The sequence below is a fragment of the Pagrus pagrus genome (assembly GCF_965226575.1).
Source record: "Pagrus pagrus genome assembly, chromosome: 5".
NCBI lineage: Eukaryota > Metazoa > Chordata > Actinopteri > Spariformes > Sparidae > Pagrus > Pagrus pagrus.
The window spans coordinates 31,720,837-31,735,772 of NC_140189.1; the positions used below are offsets into that span (position 1 = coordinate 31,720,837).

At 40.6% G+C, this 14,936-nt stretch overlaps 1 protein-coding gene across 3 annotated transcripts in view; it reads right to left on the reverse strand.

The window, feature by feature from the left end:
- hs3st1 (heparan sulfate (glucosamine) 3-O-sulfotransferase 1) overlaps positions 1 to 14,936 on the reverse strand; it is a 67,565-nt gene that overhangs the window by 48,457 nt on the left and 4,172 nt on the right. Inside the window, exon 2 of one of the 3 annotated variants that reach the window (XR_014622679.1) lies at positions 10,696 to 10,780. The exons of the other annotated variants lie outside the window; for them this stretch is intronic. The gene's annotated coding sequence lies outside the window, so the exon portion shown is untranslated. Of the gene's footprint in view, positions 1 to 10,695; positions 10,781 to 14,936 lie in introns of those variants that run through there. 3 annotated transcript variants of the gene reach the window in all.

Sequence of the window (14,936 nt, forward strand, 5' to 3'; positions counted from 1 at the left end):
TTTGCAGTTTCTTATCATTTTCAAGCACTTTTTTCTGTTTCATTTGTATTCTGTTGTTACAGCCCTAGTGTTGTGGGCGTGTCTGTGTTGTGTATTTGTGTTGCGTTTTCACTCAGGTGTCGCCCTCGTTCTCCTCCCTCCTCCTTGCCTGTGAGTGGAGGTCCACACCTGATCCTACTCACCACTTAGGCCCGGTGATATAAAGTGCTGCTGGTGCCAGTGGGCTGGGTGGCTGTGGTCTGCAGGATCCAGAGTGACTGAGCTACAGACCACATTTTGTTTTGGAGACAAATGTTTCTTAGTTGATTTTTTGAGATTTAAGTAAAAGGTTGAAATAATGAATGAATTTCTGAACCTTAACCAAGATGATCTGCATAATGACAAAGGTTCCCTAAACTTATAGGAGCTGTAAATGGAGTTGTTATCATAATAATGTATCAAACGACAATGTGACATGTTTGTTTTGTCTTCGTGATGTCCATAAAGAAAATCATAAACCAAATTTGAAGCTCTCTTGGACTTCTTGAAGCTTAATTGCAGGTTTCAGCTCATTGTTTAGCAGCTGCTTTCAAGAAAACTCACTGTGCACTACCTGCTCAGCACAAAACAGCAGACGGAGATGTTAGTGACTCGCTGGTGAACAGCTTGGAGCATTTAGCAGCTAGAGAGTCAAATATTTCCCTTTGGGAATTGGTAGAGATCAAAAGATACATTTGTGGAAATGACAGATGGGTGATAAGGTTCGTATTTCAGTTTTAAACCTCCCAGACTGTAATCTAGTCTCTTCCAGCCTTTCTTCGGCACTCCTGAACATACTTGCTGTACTGATTAGCTACAGGGAAGCTGAACACTCAGCACGCCCTGTAGACTGATCCGACCCTCTGACTGCTTTTGACTTGATCTCTATCTGACAGTGCTTTGAGCTGAGCGTCCTGGGATCGTGTAATCCGCTCATGTCAGGCAAGAAATACTCGCTGTCAACTTTCGAGTCATTTTCTGTCGAGCATTTTTAAATGTTTTCTTAGATGAACTTAAGACAAGCGTTCTCATGAGATGCAGTCTGGAAAACAATCCCAGTTAGCACCTTTTTAATGGCCTGTGCATTTTGATAGAGCTCTTTTGATAGAAAACACAAAGACAAAGTACAAAAAAAATGTGATTTCAAGGTTCTGGATGAAATCAGCAACAAGGTTCTGTTTGGTAAGACAAACAAAATCATCAGTGTGGAAATACTCTTCATCTCAGTAACAGACCAGTCTTGTAACTGCTGGTAAAATATTAGGCAGAATTTGTTTTTCTGCATGACCAAATGACCCAGGTACAGGTAGGTCCTCCTATACCCCTTTTCCACTGGTCAAAAATCCCACTTAAACCCACTAAAGTCAGGCTTTTGTGTGCAATGGGAACATGTAAACTCTGCATTTACACCTGGGTCAGTTGACTCTGTAGTAGACCCGGGTTTTTCTCACCTCGGCTCGGCTTAGATCTAAACATAAGACCGCTTGAAAGCATATTCCTTTGAAAATCAGTACAACTTGCACTGATTACCACCCAGTCCACTGTTCTATGAGCAGACATGTTTGGAGGTGACGAGTTGTTGCTGGGGAAGGAAAGCAGCTCAGGGGGATCTGCTAATGAGAAGTGAGGCTCGCTCTGGAGGACCAGCAGAAATAACTTGAGCCTCATGCTCAGGTCAATAAAGATTGTATTCTTTCACTGATACAAGTCACTTGAGATCATCTAGTTGATCAATTCTTTCCTGTTCGGTTGGAATGAGACTGTCAAGTTGTCACGGCAGCACAGCAAAATGTATATCATTGATTTACTCAGGACAATTTAGACTGCTAACTGAGAAACCATTGACCAAGGCCTTCCCTGCAAATTATACCTTTATAAAATAGATAAATGATATACTGAATCATTTAAATTGGAGCCTTTAATGACTTATCAATAATGCTTTGTATTCCACCAATTGACTTGGGCTGAGAAAGAAATGATTAGGCTTCAGGTGGATAATCAATACCACATTACATCCATGACATACTTTTAATGAGCTGGGGAACAGCTCTGAAAATGTTTTAATTGTAACTGCAGAATTGTTCCTGAACTCGTGAGAGAAATATTCAAAGATTTGTGTTGAACGCTTGTTAAAAGGCCAATTACTCCTTGTAAAACGTAGTTATACCTCGATTCATATCATTTCATGAAATGAGCACAACTCTTCAAAATGCAGATTATGTGTTGGCTAAATTATAACATGGAGGAGACATGACAGAAAAAAAAGAAAAAAAAACTGCCAGCAGCCTGACATGTTAATTATGAGGTAGAAAATTGCCCTCAGTTCATGCAGCCTAGGTTCCAGTTCCAACTCGTTAAAATACATTTTATGCACAAAGTTTTCATGTACAGGTCTTATTTTCTATGATCAAACTTATTTGAGCCATTTTGTTCAGCTATAGTTTTACTAATTATTTGAAAATCATTCTCCTAATCTGTGCTTTTGTCAGCTACATGTATTGTTGAGGCTCAGCTGCAGTTACCGTCATGGTAAACAGGTAACTCTCCAGCTGTGAAAACAATAATATATAGATATCACTGTCTTTGGTCTATGGCACAGGCACATGCAGTTTTATTCAAAGCATATTGTAGTGGCACATTAACATTTGGTTGCTTACACAGTTGCCTTTGGGCCTGAATGAATCTGTGGACCCTGCTGGACATGAACAGATGTACATGTGGGACGCTGGGACTTTGGGCCTGAGTGCCATGCACTATATTTTCAGTGGCAATTCTCAGTTAAAATGCAGTTTGGCTTGTTCTGTTCAGAGCTGTGTTTACGCTGCGTGACCTCAGGCAAAAAATCTGAACAAAACAAAACCTGAAACCAAAACCCCTGCGGCTGTTAACCTGAAAACACAAAGTTATAAAAGATTTAGTGAAAATTAGAAATAAAGACCAAAAGCAGTCCTAATCCACCTGAAGTACACACAGCTCAAAGGCTGATTTCAAGCTCCTGCTAAATTCCCAGAGACTGTGATGGGGAAAACACCATCGTGTGGATAACTGACCTTTTTTTCCCCACTTCGTTCAAGCTTCACCCCATTACTGAAAAAGAGTAATTTAGACCAATTCATGACTATCATACCAATATCCAACCTTTTATTAATAAAATCCTTGTATGATGTGTGCCAGTCTGGTATTAGAGTGAATAATAAGACTGAAACGACTGAAAAGGTAGTCAATTATCAACAACAAATCAAATCAAAAACCTTCACTGAATCCTTGTAGAGCCCAATCAGCATATAAGCTTTATATGTTTCAAACTAAAATTCAGGCCATTTCTAGCAAATAGTCTCTTTAATAATTCTCAGAAATTCCCTTACTCTGAGGAGGTGTTAAATAGCTCATACTACATGTTTAACATCAAAACAACTGGAGCTTTAAAGCCTCTTCAATACATTATGTTTAATCTCTGAAACATGTCACTAATCTCTTTCGCAGCAGCCGTCAGTCATTTGCCACGACTCTTTAAGTCTTCATGAAACAAAATAAGTTGAAGCCCCGTCAGTCTTCATAACTCACCTCAAAACTTCCTAAAGTCACTCAAACTCGTGTGCAGTCTGAGGAGAAAAGTAACCTTCAGTTGCATCAGTCAATCAGAAAAAAGATGGAAACTTCTCATCACAAGCAGTGATGGGGGTCATAACATGTGTCCGGTTTGAAACACCAATTACACAGAATCTGTACACAAACAGCTCAGGGGAGAAATTTAAGGTGAGCAAAGCCAAACTTTCTCCCTCCAACAGATACATTTGAAAACACCCTTCGAGTGGCAAACTCTTTCTGCACAGTGAAGGTCAAACACTGAATTAGCGATAAGCAAAACACATTTTTACATTTATTTTTTTCAGTGGTTGGGGACTTTAAATTTGAAGCTGCTTGAAAGGATGTTGTTGGAGGGGGATATGAGAATTTGAGGTTTAGCTGAGGAAGCATTATGGTTTGAAATTTAAAGTAGAATGGCGCTCAGTAGAGCAAATACCTCCGCCAAAGCCCAGCATTCCCCTTTAATTTATCAAGCCTAATTCAACATCAAACTCGATAGCCCTGTATCACTGTAAATTTGAAACTTTCCCATAACTGCTTAACCATAATTTAAGTGCACTAGATCTAGAATCTGCATCAAATAGATACCAGCCACTTACATACGCCGGGTTTTTTTCGTCTACATCCACGCATTATTCCCTGAGAACTTAATGAAAAAAGTCCTACATCCAATCCTTTGTCCAGATCTGCACCAAAGGTTAATGGGGTCTATTCTGGGCCGAGACCCAACCTCCATCCAAGTTTCGTGGAAATCGTTTCAGTAGTTTTTGTGAAATCCTGCTGACAATCCAACCAACCAACCAACCAACCAACCAACCAACCAAAAAAAACAAATGGACACGGGATGAAAACACAACCCCCTGGGCCGAGGTAATAAAGTGCAGCACATGTAGATTATTAATAGAGGGAGTGAAAGTTCGCCCCCTCCTCTCTGCCTGATGACACTGATGTTTGTTGGTGTCTGTTGTGAAGCGCGGCTTCTCAACCTCTAAGTCTGTACAGCGGCAGCAGATGCAGACACACAGCTGATGCCGCACAGACTCACAGCTGGGTTTCACATCGACGCTCTAGCTTTCTGAATGAATCAGGAACAAACGGGAGAGCAGATCATCTGGCATCAGCTCGGGTGAGTTCAGAACAGAAAGCAAAAACATCCAGAGTGAAAGTAATTGTGAGAATAAGTGTTCTCAATCAGTGATTCACAATCTCTTTGAATTGTGACCCAAGAACTAAACCATTGTTACAGGTTACAGCCTTATTACAGACGTTAGTTTTAAATATTTCGAGTAAACACTTACACCCCTTTAATATTTTAAATATCTCACAAAAATGTATCCTGGGACCCCTTTTTCTTGAACCCTGAGTTGGGAACTGCAGTTTTAGGTCCTATTATCATAAAAATACACTCCTGATATGTTGGATTTGTTGGATTTGGCCTATATTAATTTCAAAAACTGTTCACATTTGCGGTGTTGACTTATAAAATAATGTGTTAAGTAAAATATTATATGGATGAGACAACTTGCAACTTGGCATGCCGGCAATAATAAGGTAGAAAACTGCCTTCAACTTTAAAGTCTGGGTTAAACATGGAGTCTTAATTCTCAGCTCCTGCTTTTTCTAACTCCTTCCAGACATTTCACTTTTCCTGAGTTTTTTAGCTGCTGTTACTGTTTAAGCTGTTGTGGTCTGCTTTAACTGGACATCACAAAACCAGTTCACAAATGTGAATGAGTGAATGCAACCTGAACTTAGTTCATTGTCACATTGGACCCAAACCAAGATGCCTACAGACGCAAGTGGATACATCTACAACGGATCGTGGCAGCAAAACATGACATAGCAAAGAGCTTGGCCCGATGTCTCGTCAAAAATCCAGACTTTATCAAATGTTGAAATGCAGTGGTCAATGTCAATATAATACGTAGCCCATGACACGTACAATTGTGAATGTATCGATGGTGTGTAGAAACATTAACTGCCCACAATTTATCCTGGCAACTGGGCAGGTGACGTATGGAAACAGAAGTAAGAGGATATGAAGTGCGGCAGTCTCTGAGATTTGCCTGAATGTAGATTGTGGACACCTTCAAGACTAAAAAATGTCAGACAGTAAAGATTCTGCTGGGGCATTCCTACACTCACTGTCCCTCATTCAGATCTATAGGCCTGACATGTAAAACAGGTCACTCTTTAGCTGTGAAAACAATATAGATATCACTGTCTGTGGCACATGCAGTCTTATTCAAAGCATATTGTAGTGGTGCATTAATGTTTGGTTGCTTACACAGTTGCCTTTGGGCCTGAATAAATCTGTGGACCCTGCTGGCTGTGAACAGATGTACATGTGGGACGCTGGGACTTTGGGCCTGAGTGCCATGCACTATATTTTCAGTGGCAATTCTCAGTTAAAATCCAGTTTGGCTTGTTCTGTTCAGAGCTGTGTTTACGCTGCGTGACCTCAGGCAAAAAATCAGAACGAAACAAAACCTGAACCAAAACCCCTGCGGCTGTTAACCTGAAAACACAAAGTTATAAAAGATTTAGTGAAAAATTAGAAATAAAGACCAAAAGCAGTCCTAATCCACCTGAAGTACACACAGCTCAAAGGCTGATTTCAAGCTCCTGGTAAATTCCCAGAGACTGTGATGAGCAACAGTCCATCACAAGGTTAAAAGACCTTTTCACTCCTGCGTGACCTGAACAATCCAGCCTGAATGTTTTTATGAGAGAAAACAACTCATGATTGCTTCAGTGTGTCTCCTTCAGAGCTCCTCCACAGAATGAAAAGACCAGAGGATGGATATTTTTCATCTTGTATCGTGGGATTATTGTATATGTAGTGTGACCATTCTGTAGGGATTACAAGCATGGGAAATTGGTTTTAACTCTGGGAAAAGAATTAGTGACAAATTCAATGTCAAATATGAAAGTGAAAGAAGTTTCAAATGATATATGAATACATGCTGCTGTGGAAATGCAGATTGAAATTGTATTTACATCCATTACACAGTTAATAACTATAAATACATCTTACCCCGAGGAGGGGATAAATAGTTTGTACTACACGTTTCACGACAAAAACAACTGAAGCTTTAAAGCCACTTTTAATACATTACGTTTGATGTTTTGCCCCAAATACATGTCACTAATTCTCAGACGCCAATTTCTCTCACCGCTGCTGTCGGTCATTTGCCAGAACGCATTAACAGTTCTGACTTCTTCCACAAGACATCAAGCAACATCTGCTGCGTGGAACAGACACGGGGTCATGTTGTGTATCGCTGCAGACAGTGAAGACTTCATTCTGAGTTAGACTTTCACTCCTCATGTTCACAGACATCTTTTATCGAGAGGTTACTGGGAATGAAGGTCAAACTGAGATCGAAGCACTTCACAGTAAACAAAACTGAGCTGGATAACAATAGTTTTTTCTTCAGCCTCAAGAAACAAAACAAGTTAAAGCCCCTGTCAGTATCTTTATAGTTCACCTTATATACAACTGCCAAAAGTCGCTGAAATTCTGGTCTACACTCTGAGGAGATAGGTAATCTTCAGCCCCATCAACCAATCAGCAAAACAGAGAAACCTCTTATCACAAGCAGCGGTGCTGGAGGGTTATAAAATGTGTCTGGTCTGAAGCGCCAACTGCACAGAATCTGTCCGCAAACAGCTTAGTGAATCGATACGGCACCGGCAGTAGAGCAGGCGGAGTGGGTCCGATTGCTTTTTTTTTTTTGCATTTCTCCACTGTAGCGCTGTTATCTACTGAATCGGTATTCCACTTAACCCGGTATGATGGGGCGACAGAACATTTCTCTCATAATTGCTGTGACACGAGTGCAACCTGTTCACCAGATATGCTGTGGTAATTATCTCTTTCATTTCTCCATGTTTAAGGCCGTTGTGGTCGATGAGATGGAAAAAAGCAGGGTTAATGGCAGGACTGGCCCAAAAGGCTCAAAGCTTCCACCTTTGCCATTGCAATCAACATTTATATTATTCTTGGAGGAAGGCTGCACTGAAAAAGTAAGAAAATATTAAACAGAGCTTTTCTATTGTGTTAAGTATTCTCAAGATCAATGCACTTGAGTTGCAGCAGGATACTGGACTGAAAATTTACTGTTAATGTAACGTATACACGGTATACATTTGTTTATCCACAGTATTGTCTTCTACCGTATTACTGCTATTTTATTAAAAATGTACACTACCAGTCAAAAGTTTGGACACACCTTCTCATTCAATGTTTTTTCTTTATTTTTATTATTTTCTACAATGTAGATCAATACTGAAGACATCCAAACTATGAAGGAACACATATAGAATTATGCAGTAAACAAAAAAGTGTGAAACAAACCAGAATATGATTTATATATTTTATATTCTTCAAAGTAGCCACCTTTTGCTTTGATGACAGCTTTTAATTAACAGGTGTGCCTTGTCAAGAGTTAATGTGTGTAATTTCTTGCCCTCTTAATGTGTTTGAGACCATCAGTTGTGTTGTGCAGAGCTAGGGTTGGTACACAGTTCAATACAGTGAATTTGGACTCATGACAGCAGAGTATATATGTACATAACTACCACAAGTTTGATAGCATGTACTGTGCTTGCCCCAACCTGAATGTCGAATTAGCCAAATACAGACCTGTCTGGCTGCTACTCATAAACACTTTCTCAGTTCACTAGAAAATTGGCTATATCAAGACACAGAAAAAACAGCCTAATAAGACAACACATAACCCCCAAAAAACTAGCTATCAGTCAGTAATTTTGTTGTTTTTTTTGTAACCCCACTTTCACACCAAATGTGAGATGTCAGACGTGTGTACGGGCTACTGCAACATCCATTCCTTCATTCCTCACCGACTCCGACCTCTATTCAGCCTTTACTGCTGACTAATGTCTGAAATACCATCAAAACTATTGATCTGTTCTGGACAGATTTCAAGCGAAAGCGTACTGTACAAAAACAGATTGATGACTGATCTCGCCACAGCCCCATAAAGTGAAAGTAGAAGGTCATCGTAGTGACAATGGGACATTGGATTATTGAATGAATATGTATATAATCAACAATGTTTTCACTGTACACAAGTCTGACATTATCCAGCTTCCCACAACTTTCTCTCCCTTCTCTTGTTTTCGTTCTACCTTTTTATCCACGGTTTCAGTGCCAGACGATTGACAGGAAAACCCGAATAGTTGGTGTTTGACACATTCACTGCATCACCAAATAGGAAATGGCAGCATAGTGTCACTGCTACTGTAGTTAACCAAAAGACGCTTCTCCTGCCTTCCAGAACTGCAGGCATCACCCTACCGACATGCACCCGGGGCTGCTGTTGTGTAAGCTAAACTCTTGGCCTCCCTGTGCAGATGGATACAAGTAAAAATGATTCTGTCTGTCAGGGATTAGCAGAATATCACAGACAAAAGATGTGAAAGACTGTTTGGAACTAAATGAGAGTGCTGCTGGCATAAATCCTCAACAGATTCTTCCTGCCAAAATAGTTTCCAAAAATCTAACTTGGCTGTTTTCCTTCACAGCCCTGAGAGACGCGACTTACAAAGATTTCTCAATGATTCCTGGATAGCCTTAAATCGTCGTCTTTTGACCCCATCAGGCAGGTCAAACGTGTGGACAGAGTCCCCGATGACGCAGACACACTAAGTGCTTTTAATTATTTAAGACAGAGCGAGAGATACGCGCCAACGCCATAGCTTGAACAAGGTGGATCTGAGTCCTTTTGTGGACATGATGCACATAAAAGATGCTCCCCTCCTCATGTTACAGCCTGATGGTCTCACACAAATCCAATCTGACAGGGATCTCCAGGGTTTTGAACGGAGGAGTAGCTGTGGTTTATCGCCTCAGGTTTACCGAGGCCAGATCATCTCCACATCAATGTGCACTCTTTATGTCTGAGACAGTATGTGCTTACCAGACACTGAACAGCACAAAAATATATCTATGAAGGCTATCATAATATCTAGATAGCAGGTTGTTTAGAAAATGACATCACAGTTAGATGTTAATAAAAAATAAGGCCGATACACAATTAACAAATTATTCTCATGCTTGTATTCCCCCCAAAAAGTACATGACACTGTCATTGATTTCGATTGTAGCCAAGAAGCCGTTGTTTCCAAGCTAAATGCGTCGTGTTAAATTCCTTAAAGACTCATGTAAAAATCTTGCACAAGACCTCTCCAATTTTACATGCGATCTAATGATGCAGCTATTAAAAATGTAGAACGATGAGGGCTCGCGATTCATATCTGAAGCTTCAAAAACATAAATTAAACAAGTAACATGATTACATGTTGTGATCCCACAGAGTATCCTCGTCAGGCAGACAACAGATCAAAATGGCATCTTTTATTTGAATTTTTCATTCTGTATTTGTGTGATATATTTAAGCTTTAATAAAGTAATGGAAGAAACATGATGTCAAACTGTTCTACTGAAAGTTCTCCTCCAGGCATGTTTCAAGGCGTACTAAAATAATCCGCTCCACTGAACTCGTCGTATACTGAGATCAGTGGGTGCGACTTGTTTTAAACAGTGGGGAGACAAAAATGTAGGTAGTGTTTGATGACATCCTCTCATGAGGAAACGCCGGTAACACCTGAGTTTTAGGCTGTTTTGAGTAGTTATCGCTGTAATAGCCTGCAGGTGCAGGGAAGGTTCCAGTGTTTCTGCTGATAAAGTTTTGCACCGCAAGCAAAATAAAATCGCAGAGGAAAACTAGTTTTTAACACTCCGGACTAGCTCTGCTGTAAGGGATGCAGGAGGATGCTTTGGGAACGCCGCATAAACAAGGGACCCAAACCCAGCAGTTACTGTTGTGACCGAGATTTAAGGTGAGCAGGGAGAAACTTTCTCCATTCCCTTGATGAATTTGAGACAGCCTCCCAGTGTTTGAAGCTGCTGACAGGGGTGTTTACGGGTTAATGTGGGAACTTGAGGTTTAGCTGAGGAAGCATTACAGTTTGAAATTTGCACCACATGTATTTAATTTATACAGCCAGATGACACTGATGCAGCATGTTTGTTGGTGTCTGTTGTGGAGTGCAGCCTCTCACCCTCTGAGTCTGAACAGCAGCAACAGATGCAGACACACAGCTGCAAGCCTGTCACAGCTGGGTTTCATGTCAACACTGCGGCTCTCTGAATGTAGAGAAAGGGAAAAGTATGAAATACTTGACATGAAATGTGCAGAAATAGGAGAAAAAAATTAGCTCAAGTTCTTTTTTTTCTTTCTAATCCCTTTAAATTATCTTGCAAAATATCCCAGGATGGCAGCTGCTGTCCTTAGATTTATTCTCATGAGAATACGCTTTTTTCATAAAGTAAAAGATGAATTCAGCCTATATGCATTTCAAAAATGTTTTTTTTTTTTTTTTTTAAGTTTTGCTGTTGCATGACTTAACTGTTTCCTTTATAGTTTTTTACCCTGTGCATTGCCTGGCTTAAAATAGAGACACGTAGACGGCCGATAAAGCACGTCTTGTATAATAAAGGTTTTCACATTAATCAGCTGTAAAACAGCGTTCTCATCGACTGCCAGCACACTTGTAGTGATTGTTTTGTTCACAATGATTTGTTGAACTTACTCCGCCTCATAAAAATGTTTCTCAATGATGTTTAACTCAGAGTCAGGATGCTGTTAAAGCAATTCAGGTATGACATGAGAAATGGATTTTAAAAAGGAACAAATCAGCACAACAAAGTGGGTAGAGAGTCAATTAACATGATAAATGGCTAAACACAGATGAGCTTTAAACAAAAGCCTAAACATTAAGTGTGCCATTTCTGTTTCATACATCAAGAAGCGAGCTATAATGAGCATCCAGGTACAAAGCCACCATCTTGAGCCTGCGGTGAACAAACCAGAGTGTGATTAATTGAGTTTGTCACTCCGCCTCGTTCCCCTCGTGCTCCAAAGAGTTGCTCTGAAGTGATGACAGTCTATCCATTAAAACCAGTTTTCTAAATGGCAATAATTTCCTCAAAGAAGCATCTGCTTTGGTGTCACATAATGGCAGCAATAATGAGATTCTCCTTCATGAGAAACTTCTGTTGCTGGGGAGATGCAGACAGAACAGCCTTTTAATCGTTTAAGCCGAGTGTTAACGCCTGTGATGTGACTCCTACAGCACTTTGTGTCTCAAAGCTTTCATTCCCGATGTGTAGCTTTATTATTAATGTCTCACTTTGGAGTGAAGCTCATTCTGCATATTCATGTTAAAACCTTGGATTTACACTTTTCTCTCGAGTGACTTGATACTTTCTTCCCGAACACTTCACAAATACAGTGATGCTGCAAACTGAGCTGTATTGAGTCTTTAAATGCTTCATTCAGCTTCACTTGCATTTACCTAAAACTTTTTCCCTAACTTCTTTGCTGTGCCGCAACTGATCAAACCAACATTATTCGATCATTATTTTAAATTCTAGTAATGATCCAAAAGTTTCCAAAAATGTACAATATGTTCACTTATTGGGGGAATGCACAGTATGCCAATCTGCCACAACATTAAAAGGACGAACAGATGAAGTGATTAACACTGATGATCTCGTTATAATGCAATGTCCTGCAGGGTAACCGCGGGTCCTGGCATTCATGTGGATGCCATTTGCAGCTCGTCCTCATCAGGAAAATGACCATATAGGTCGACGGTGAACCCATATTGGCGTTTGTTGTTAGGCAGCGACCTCTAGTGGCCAGAGTAATTATTACGGCAGCAAAGGAGGAAGTGAGGAGAAGTAGCATAAAGTTTGAAAAGTCTGCATAGGGAGGAGGTCAGGGTGGACGGTCAGGATAAACTTGTTCAGACTTCACCTCGACCCTGCATAGCATTTTCTTGCGTAAACTTAACCAACTGCAACTTCCATGTTGTTTTAAGAATGGTGATATATGTCGTTATGGGAGCCACTGGCATCGACCCATTCAGTCGTGTAGGTATAAGGATGTGTTGGCCATTTGAAACACACCAAACACCCAAAACAAGTAAACCTTTGGTCTCGAAGGATCCGCCACCCACACCCTGGTCCCAGACACCACAGGACAGTCCCAGAGGATTTTTGTCTATGCTTTGATGGGTCAGAGCCAAGTCTCATCCACGATGGAGCCTCCTTGAATCCAACTTTTTCCTGGACGACCAACAGACACTTGGAATCAGGAGAATTTGGAGGCCAAGTTAACGCCTTGAGCTCTTCGTCATGTTCTTTAGACCATTCTTGAGCAGTGTGTCAAGGCACGTTATTCTACTTGAGGGGGGCACTGCCATTGGGGAGTGCCATTTCCATGAGTGGTTGTACTTGGTCTGCAGTGTGTTTTATATTTTTACAACCACACAATCCACACAGTTTGATCCAGCCTCATCGTAGCCTCCTGAACTGTCCCACACACGTGTGGTAGAGTAAACCAGGCACGATTTAAGATGTGCATTGCTGTACTGCAACTCTGAGTGGCACAGGTGACTTTTCATGGGAGAGAGGCATGTTGGCTGAGGATATTAGCCATCATTTAATCAGCCTGCCGGAGCATCTGCTCTCTGGTTTTTTAAATAGATCATGTAATGAGGGGAAGAGTACTCCTCTCTTCATGCCATCCATTCACAGCAGGCTACAAAACAAGCCACACTGTATGTATGGATTGCAGGTGCACACTGAATTCAGGAGGGATTCTGGAATTAAGGTCGTGATCTGTGCAGTGGCCAAGTCTGGGCAAGGAAATGACGGTTTACCAGATGGCAGCTTGAATAAATGAGACACTGAATGAACTTATGCAAAGACTAGATTGTGGGAAGACGTTAAATCCTCCTTTGGTAACTTTGTCCATAGTGTCGAGGCAGTGAGGGAGTCCTGATGTCCTGCATGACTGCGACTTCTTGGCAGAGCATAAACCTTTTCTCCAGACAAATAATGTCCACTGGAGCAGGTGCTGGAAGTCAGTCACGATGGAGGTTTGCCTCCAGGGTTTCTCACAGCTGTTGGTACAGACAGTGTTCAGTCTGCAGAAGACAGTAGATTGATAAATACTGTCAAAAATCTCAGAGCACAAGAGGGATCTGTCCTCCTTTTGTTTGCCTTCCTCCAAAATAATTTGCGTTTTAACTGTAGTTATTAAATCTAAACAGCTAATTTTCTAAATTAGGGCTTTAAGGATACCGTTGTGTTGAAGTAATCTTACAGCATGATAAACATTATGATCCATATAGTCAAAGAAATTTAAACGTACATGCTTAAACAGGTATGGGCTCATTACCACTTACTTTGGTGTTTATTTCAACATGTTGTTAATAATGCTTTCTAGATAAATGTTCCTCCTGTTTTCATCAGAATCAGCACCTGTCAGTACTTTCTTTCTTTTTCCCTCCACAGGTTGATCGCCGGTTATACGCTGCTCTGTGCACACGAGGAAACACCTTTTTTTTAAAAAAGGAGAAAACACTTGATTTACAGGTAAAAAAGCAGCCAGGAAGCATGAAAAACTTCTGCACAGCTGCACCTGTGGATGTGGAGATAACATGCAGCCTCAGTCTCACAACTAGAGCTGTGTCCCTATTTTCCATAAAGTCTATTTTGTAGTTGGTTTGAGACTATATAAGGCAAGTCTGTTTTGTTATTGTAATGGTTATGTTTGGCAGCTTCTCTAATCTTTAAGCTGAGGTGAAGGCACGCAGTCACATCAGGATACTTGGGTAGAAAATCATATATATGTGTTTATCATTGAAATTTTTCGTACTTTAACCACAACAAAACACAATGCATTCCCAGCCACTCGAACAAAAGCTGTTTAATACCCATCCCACACTGCTGGCAACACAACCACTCTCAGTTTGACAGTTTTGTTGTTGTTGTTAGAATAACTTGAGGGGACTCTGCTGCATCATGAGCAGCTCATTTTGATTTTTCTCTCTACATCTTTCTTTCCAGGTCATTTACTTCAAAACAAAGGCGATCAGCAGAAAGCGCAGCAACTTTTAGGTGTCTTGGGACATATAGTACAAATGAAAAACAACTTAAACTAATAAGATTTCATTTGCTGTTGTGAAAATTAAATACTGTGTCACACATTAAAACTGATTCTCATATCTTGATACGATTGGTTTCATCCTGTTGTACAATGAGACGAAAAATCTATTCACTATAAATTTCATATTTTTTGGGAGTCGAATGAAGGAGATACCAGTGTGTTGGGACAGTAGATGACATCATTGTCTTTTTCTGTGTGGAGATGAGGAACAGAGCTCTCTTTGGACAGAGATGAAGGGGTGGAACAAATGCTGGGCGTGCACTGAGCTCAAATTTTCCATCC